Source organism: Rhagoletis pomonella, unplaced genomic scaffold (assembly GCF_013731165.1).
Source record: "Rhagoletis pomonella isolate Grant_MI unplaced genomic scaffold, Rhpom_1.0 Rhpom_scaffold_00005, whole genome shotgun sequence".
NCBI classification, from domain to species: Eukaryota; Metazoa; Arthropoda; class Insecta; order Diptera; family Tephritidae; genus Rhagoletis; species Rhagoletis pomonella.
The window spans coordinates 33,552,462-33,560,814 of NW_023458559.1; positions in this window are offsets into that span (position 1 = coordinate 33,552,462).

Consider the following 8,353-nt stretch of genomic DNA (forward strand, 5'->3'; position numbering starts at 1 on the left):
TACGAATAAAGTAGCAACAATAACCGAAATACAAACTAGATTTTAAACGTGTACATATGTATGAATGTATGTATGAACGCTGACATACGACGGCACCATAGTCGAACAGCAGCAGCAACATGCCACACGACAGGCAAACCATAAATCAACAAGTTAAGTCACAGTTGCCGAATGTGGACTAAAAGTTTTCCGGGATTTCATATTTTAAAGTTTTTGTGCGGAAACGGAAGTACACACACATGCACTTTCAGCTAGGAAAACAGAGGTGGGGAAGGTTTACATGCTCAAAAAAATATATGCGGATATACAGATGTAAGAAAGTATATTCTTTTTTGAAGGAAGTTGAATTTGTGTATGCAATTTGTTGCTACAAACAAGCATTGCACCCTTTTGACATCTGTACATACAAAGTAGAAAAAAGTGGAATTGATTACATAGATGCATGAGTTCATATAATATAAGTATTTATGAACGTATCGCACACCTATGTAGATCTAAAGTGCTATCATCTCAAAACAAATTTGGGGCGATTTGTTCCCTAAATAAATTCATAGGACTCACATCCAATTAATGGAAGCATTTTTGAAGTGAAACTTCTTTAGCGGCCGTTGGTTGGTTGAGAGTAAATTATCAAATTCAACGGAAATTGCACACGGAAATGGTGCAACGGAAATGATGCAACGGAAATGGTTGAGGCTGAACAAGTGCTTCTTGTGTGTATACATATGGTATTAATTTAACCAAAATTTGCTAATAAACGGATAAAGAATAACACTTAGAAAAATACAAGAATGAAAGTAAAGGTGACTACGTACATACATAGATAAAGAAAAGGATAAAGGCAAAGGTAAAAATAAAAACAAAGATGCGTAAAGATAAGGCAAAAATGAAGACCAAGGTAAATTTAAACACTTCACTTATATATATAAGGGCAAAAGTGAAGGGGAATATGTAGATGAAGAAAATGATAAACATAAAAGTAAAGACAAAGAGGAGGATGAGGATACCGATAAAGGTAAAGAAGAAGATATGGGAAGAAAGATTAAAATAAAGGTAATTAAAGAGGAAAGGATATAGAGAGAGACACAGAGACTCAATCTGGGAACTATTTTGAGATTTTAGAGATTTTCGGGATTCTCGGGACTTATCGATACAATGATCGATATTTTAATCGGTTTTGTTATCGATATCGCGATATTTTTATCGATTTCGTTGTAGATATTTTTATCGATTTGTTACCGATATTTTTAACTATTTTGTTGGCGATATTTTTTATCGATTTTGTTATAGATATTTTTATCGATTTTGTTATCGATGTTTATCGATTTTGTTACCGATATTTTTATCGATTTTGTTATCGATATTTTTATCGATTTTGGAAATTGGAAATATCAAGTGAAGCCAAGTCCTTCTCCGCCTGGTATTTCCATCGCAGTGGGGCCTCTCTCTTCCTCTGCTACCACCAGCGGGTTCCGAGTTGAATAGAGTAATTCTGCGTTGGATTTCCGTGCTGACATTATTATCCGTGTTAATGCTGGTTCCCAAGAAAACGAAATAATAGCACTGTGGTACCATATGGAATACTGTGGATATCATGAGCTTTGCCAGTGGTCTTATTTCTATCTGTAGAAATTCTGCATGGATTTCACTTAATGGCTTTTCAAGCGTGCGTAATATTCATTTCTGATCTTGCAACTACATGTAAGCCATTGAAAGTCCTTATAAGGATGCTCAAAAGTACAGATGTGTGTTTTCTGTTATAGGAGAGCCAAAACTATTAGCTTTTTTACTGAACGAATAAATTTATCCAATAAATTGGCTAACTGAATACACGTACCTACTGCGCTTTTTTTGGAAGATTATGGTCGAATCTTTCTTTGCTAATTCGTCCATTTCGCAATTTCTCTTAATATCTAGGCGCCGAAGCACCTGCATAAATTAATTAGATTCTATAAAGCTGGGTTATTTGGATCAGAGATGTGCGACATTCTGTTAGGATATTTGCCTTCTCTGTGTGTGAGTGCAAAGCTGTAAGAGGAAAGTAGGAAAGAATGTTACTCATACGCCATGTATGAACTATTAATGAAATCACTTCTTCGATGTTTTTGCAAAACCGCCTAAATCGCCGTTGTGGCAAAAATGAGATTTGGTAACCCAGGCATCGAGATTTATGCATAAAAATTGTAAAATCGTTATTAAAACAACAGATTAGTAAAATAATAACAAGAGAAAATACCGCCTATCGAGGCAATGCCTTCAAAGAAAAACCGTTTTTTCGCTCTCCTGTAAAATTTTAGTGCCGTAAGATGGGCGCATTTCCATTTGACCATTTTCACCAAAAAAATGGATTTATCTAGCAATTTTCTTCGTTGATAGCTTGATGTTTTTGCAAACGCTTTACCACAAACCAAAAAATCCTTTATTTTAAATTTTTTTTCCCTGTTAAAGTTTGCATCTTTTATTCACAATGCAAACTAAAAATTAAAACATCACGCGAAAATGACTTTATCTACGATCCAAAATTAAGTCTACATATTTCGGCGTTTTTTTGTGTGAAAACTGGAAATTTTCCTTACAGTTAAATGAACAAATTGGATCACAAATATGGATTTTTTCAATATACCGACTCCAGCGCCACCTAGAGAATCAAAAGATAAGTGTGTCGTCTAGTTATTGTTCATAAATGCAAGTGTGTTGGTCCCTTTATGCCTACTAATTCTACTCACAGGTCGCATCTTTCAAAGAAACAACATTCCAGTACTTGATTCGACCAAAATAAATTTCACAATTCTTCAACTTATGTGAGTCTTTAAGCCATTTAGTAAAATAATGTTGGCGATGCATTTATTCTAGAGTAAAATATTTTGAAAATTTTCGACTACTAAGCATTAAAAATTATTTTCTTACATATGCGCCATTATTTTAACGCGCAAAATGATACTTTAAATATTCCAGCGTGTTCATATTAAAAATTTACTGCCAAATCGTTAAATCCAAAAAATGGATCAGGCGAATATTCAGTACAACCGCACATTAAAAATAATAAAACCTGCTGGCGCTAAAGCAAGCAAATGACAGGACATAAATATCATCATATTTAAGTCTGAATTTTCTGGCATTTATATACATACAAAAGTACATTGAAGCATCAGGGTTGCATTTTGCAAGTTACGCGCCCAAAATGGGTGTGGTAAATTTTCAAAACTCAAAAAATTTTTATTTTCAAAAGCATTAAAAACTAAATTAAATACATACATGCGTACGACTACAAGCATTTGAACGAATATTATCATTTAACCAATACCAGTATGCATGTACCCACCCAGCTCAGTAAGGCTGTACATATGGGCGTAGTAAAATTGTGACGCCTGTAAGCCTCAAATAAACATAAGATTTTATTATCGCATACAAGTTAATGCACAAAACCTCATATGTGTAAAGTAATATGCAAAAATCGCTATTGCCACATGCCACATGTCACTTGCAATACGCCAGAGTCAATGCTCGAATCCAATACAGCGGAAAATTTAACAAAATATGTACACAATGGTGCAGTGGTTCAATGTTGAAATTGAAGTTAAACGACAGCCCGAAAGCCCGAAATATGGTAAGAAGTGGCAGGGGTTTGCTTAGTAAAGGGTGATATGTATGTAGTGAAGAGAGTTGGCTTGCGACTCTTCAATTTGGGGTGACGTCAGTATTTGCGAGACACACGCGTCCCTTTGCATTGCTGGAGCTAGTAAATCTTTAGTCGCCATAATCATAAACATTTATGATGCAACATGCCAAAAAATGTGCAATAACTACAAGCATAACAACAACAACAACGTTAACAATAATTATACACATGTAAATGTAAGCAACGAATTGTTTTGCTGCAACGAGCAATAGGTATTACAATATATTTGAGTATTAGTATTGCATATAACGGGTATTTTTTAGGGATATAAAAATTCCTAGAGCGATATGTGTCAAACCAGCAGTCACACAGTAAACACATGTGTTTAAGAATTATGTTCAGTATACTTTGGAAAATTACCATGAAAATACCTACACCGCAACAACGTTTATAAATCGTTGAAATTTATTTCCGAAATTCGTATTCCGGGCGGCAAGTTTATAAAGCACTTCGCACACACTACAGTGCGCATAATCGTCTATCTTTACAGACAAATGATTCGCGACACTATCTGGGATTTTTTATTTTTTTTTTGGGGGACCACTCTAATGTATATTCATATGTGTGTATTATTTGTTTATAACATTCGTGAATCAAATGAAGAATTGATGCTTGATTGTGTCCAAAACAGCGGTGCCCGATTTCGACGTGATAATCAAAATGTAAGGGCTATATTCGTAAATAAGTATATACATTAGGGTGGTCCAAAAAATGTTAAGTTGGAATTTTTATGCTCTCACCCCCTAGGATTGTTCTACACCGAAAAAAATGTACCCAATTTTTTTATTTTGAAATCAAAAAATATTTAGAGGTCGCTCAAAGCGGTAAAATTTTTCCATGTACTTTATATGGGGTAAAAACAAATTTTCGTAGAAACGGTATACAATTCTTGAAAATTAATATTTTTCGATCGGAAAACTCTATTTATCTGTAGGAGATTCCCAATAATAATACCCAATTATTTATTTAACAATTTTTTAATACTAATAAATTTTCATAAGTCCCCCCATTGCATTTTCAGGGGTACTTTGCGGACCTATAAAATATAGTTGCTATTAAAAGATGGTAAAATAAACAATTGGGTATTATTTTCGGAAGTCTGCTGAAGAGAACCAGAGTTTTCCGATCGAAAAATATTGATTATCAAGAATTCTAGACCATTTCTACGAAAAGTTGTTTTTCCCGTATAAAATACATGGAAAAATTTTAGCGCTTTGAGCGACCTGTAATATATATATATTTGATTTCTAAATCTTCACTTTCAAGAATTTTACACAATCTCTACGAGAAGTTGTTTTTCCCCATATAAAATACTTCGAAAACTTTGAGTGCTTTGAGCGACCTCTCAATATTTTTGGATTTCAAAAATAAAATGGGGTATATTTTTTTTGGCATAGAACAGTCCTAGTGGATGAGAGCATTAAAATTCCGAGTTTTATTTTATTTTAAACATATACATTTTGTATGCTAGCACACGAACTTTGTCGAGCAAATCGCAGTTCCGATCCGTGGCCACGACGAGCTTTGTGTAGCAATAGCACGGCTTAAAAATAATAAGCCCTTTGACCGAAAGCAGAGCTAGACACATATGGCCGTAAAGGCGTGCACCAATTTCTATGCAAAAATGTGATTCGAAAAGTGCTCTGGTTAATCGCCTTTCTGCAGGGATATCTGAACACGGTGGTTTGCGAAAAACGAAGTGTCTATTCGCACTTTACCAGTACAGCCAGTGTCAATCGAATTCTTACTGAAGTACGTAAAAAAAAACGGGGCAGGCGAAGATTTCGAATAAAAAATCGCGCATGACACTGACAGAGCCGAAGACGTCTGAATCTGCGACACTGGAAAAAAACGAATGGATACTCCCTCTCGAGCTCTATGAAATAACGAGGTCTCAAAGAAAATGCCTGCCTATTTTGAGATAGAGTAATAAAGCCCGCTACCTTTCTGCCGTCGTTACTAACAGAACACGAGCGCAGTTCTTTCGGTCTAGTTGTCTGAGTACTGATTGAGAACAGTTGTAAGGAAGGCTTCGTTTGAGCTATAGCTTGGCTACAGTACAACACGTTAAACCGGTGAAGCCTCTGGTATCAGTTTTAGCCTTAGATCCCATAGGTTGCGGATCACCCAACTTATGGATTCCGGCTGCTAACTGCAAACGCCATCTTGGCCCCTATCCCTTCCAAAAATTGTGCGACGTATCGGTGTTGCCGAGCGCCTAATTTACCTTCGAGCTTCCCGACTTTCGATTTACGATGACTCATCATCCCCGCAAGATTATGGACAACTATTGAAGCTGACACGACGTAAAAGATATCGCTTGCGTTCATGATCATATCGGTCTGCATCGCACTTCCGATAGCCAGAAAACTTGCACTAACTTCAGAAAGGCTACTTATGAAGGCTTCACAGAAATCGCCGCGAATACCGAGAGGCTAAGAAACGTCATTTTCGGCGATCGTCAGCTTCACTACCGCAGCCACACGCTTCATATCGCCCGAAATCTCGGCTGAAGCGGCTATACCGCAAAGCGTGATTTTAAAACATTAAAGGCAATAGGATTTCTGTGGGCAGAAATTTTAAATTCGTTTATGTGGTTGCGTAATTTACTGCATTGCATCACGACATTGGATATCTTTTCAATCTTGTCTAACAAAAATTCCATGCTGTGATCGTAAAACCAACAAAACACAGCGTTAAAAGTTTATTCTGGTTCAAGCACCATGAGTCAACAAAGCTCACGCGCGACGATTACTCCTTTGGGAGGGATTAAGTGAAATTGTCAAGCAACCAATAATGGCTTCAAATTGTCTGGCATGCACTAAGCCATGGGCTAAACCTAGCCAAAAATAAGAACATACGCAACATACAGGCCGACAAATGCTTTGCATAAAACCAACGGGATAAATGTACAGTCATATACATCCATATACATATGTATGACTTGAAAGTGTTGTGGAGTATTGCAGGACTAATCGTTAATTTCCATCTGTAAAATGCAGCGAGGTGGCGGCAGGAAATTTCTATTAATTTTAAACTCAAACCTAACACGCGAATAAGTGAACGAGCTAATGGCGGGGCAGCGTACAGGGGCGGGCGCGGTTGATGGGCGCATTTTCGAAAATTGTCGCAAAAATTGACAAACGCATAATCCTAGCAAGAGACGTGTGTAAACAATCAGATAAACACACGAAATGCCAGTCAGGCAGACAAAGAATCGAATAGATGGATGAAATGTCAAATGAGACGAGTAAGTGTGTACGTGCGCTAAAAAGGTAGTATAGGCTATGTACAAAAGGGTTAAATATTGCACGCTTTCTAACCCTTATGCAAAGCTGTAGTTACTAACAAACAAACATATGTACAAATGTATTTATATGTTAGAAGGTAATTCTAAAGGGTGTCTGCGTTTGGTTAAAACTGAAAATTCAATATTTACAATTACTTAAGCATGGTGTTCGGCATGTCCTTTAACGCCCAAGCAGGTCTTTTGCCCTTCTATCGCACACATACCCATTCACAATCACACAAAGCAATCGTTGTATTATTTGTCAAGTCATAATCAAATTTTGGGTTATTCAATCGAGCAGTCAGGAAATCATTTTAAATGACAGGATGTTTTCGGAAAACGTATTGCGGAAGGATATGAGGGACAAATTTAAAGTTTGTCGCTTCCGTAACCACTTTCTTTCAACCAAGTCTCAGCGTAATTGATTTAAATTATTATTTTTTTGGAAAATTGTCACAGCTGCAGGTTGTAATCCTTTTGCGTGCGCGTCTGGGCTTTGAAATATTTATTTGACAGTTTAGTGCGCGGATTTTGAAAAAAAAATGCCTGTGGGCTCACATTTATTGAGGATTTTAAAATTATAGTTATTGACATTTGGCTGTCAAATAATGTTATGGACACACTCGTACATACAAATGGATACATATGCATGTATGGCATTACCGCCGTCTACGTAGTTGCATGATATGATTTATAGAAATAAATTGATCCGTAAAATGGAGAACTATGGAGCTATCGAGGTCGTCACCTTACTATGTTGACCTCTAAGGAAATTTTTTCTTGCTTCAGAAACTGAATTCCATTCCTTAAAAATGAACGCACGGAACACCAAACAAAGAGGAGGACGGCCTCCTACAAAGTTTTTTCTCCATTGATTTCCTTCTAAAAGTCTTACCTGACCATCTCAGCAGCCGCTTCAATTCCCTCGTTCTTGCCATCTTCAAAACCAGCAAACATTACAGCGCATAAAAAACTATCCAACAGTCGTTCCTTTTCAATATCCTCAAAATATAATTGACTACAACGACCAAAATTACCTAATAGTGACAGAACTTTCCCTTGTGTGGTACTCTAACCTTCTCTGAATCGTTGTGCTGCCACACTAAATACAATAGATTTGTTGCAAAGTATGCAATAACCAAGCCAGAGTGCTGTAAGAGACCTGAAAAATACGAGCTGAGTTCACGAAACTAATCGAAAATCTTTTTATCGCCAGATCCTCGCGATTTCGCTACTCACAATCTCGCAATTTCCAGGTACCCAGCATAGCGTTACAAATCTTCTCACTGCCAAAAGGTGAAGTGTGTAGAGAAAAGAAAAAACCAACGAGCACGAGTGACCGATTAACTGTCTAAAGTTATAACTATAAATGCACCCTTCAATCC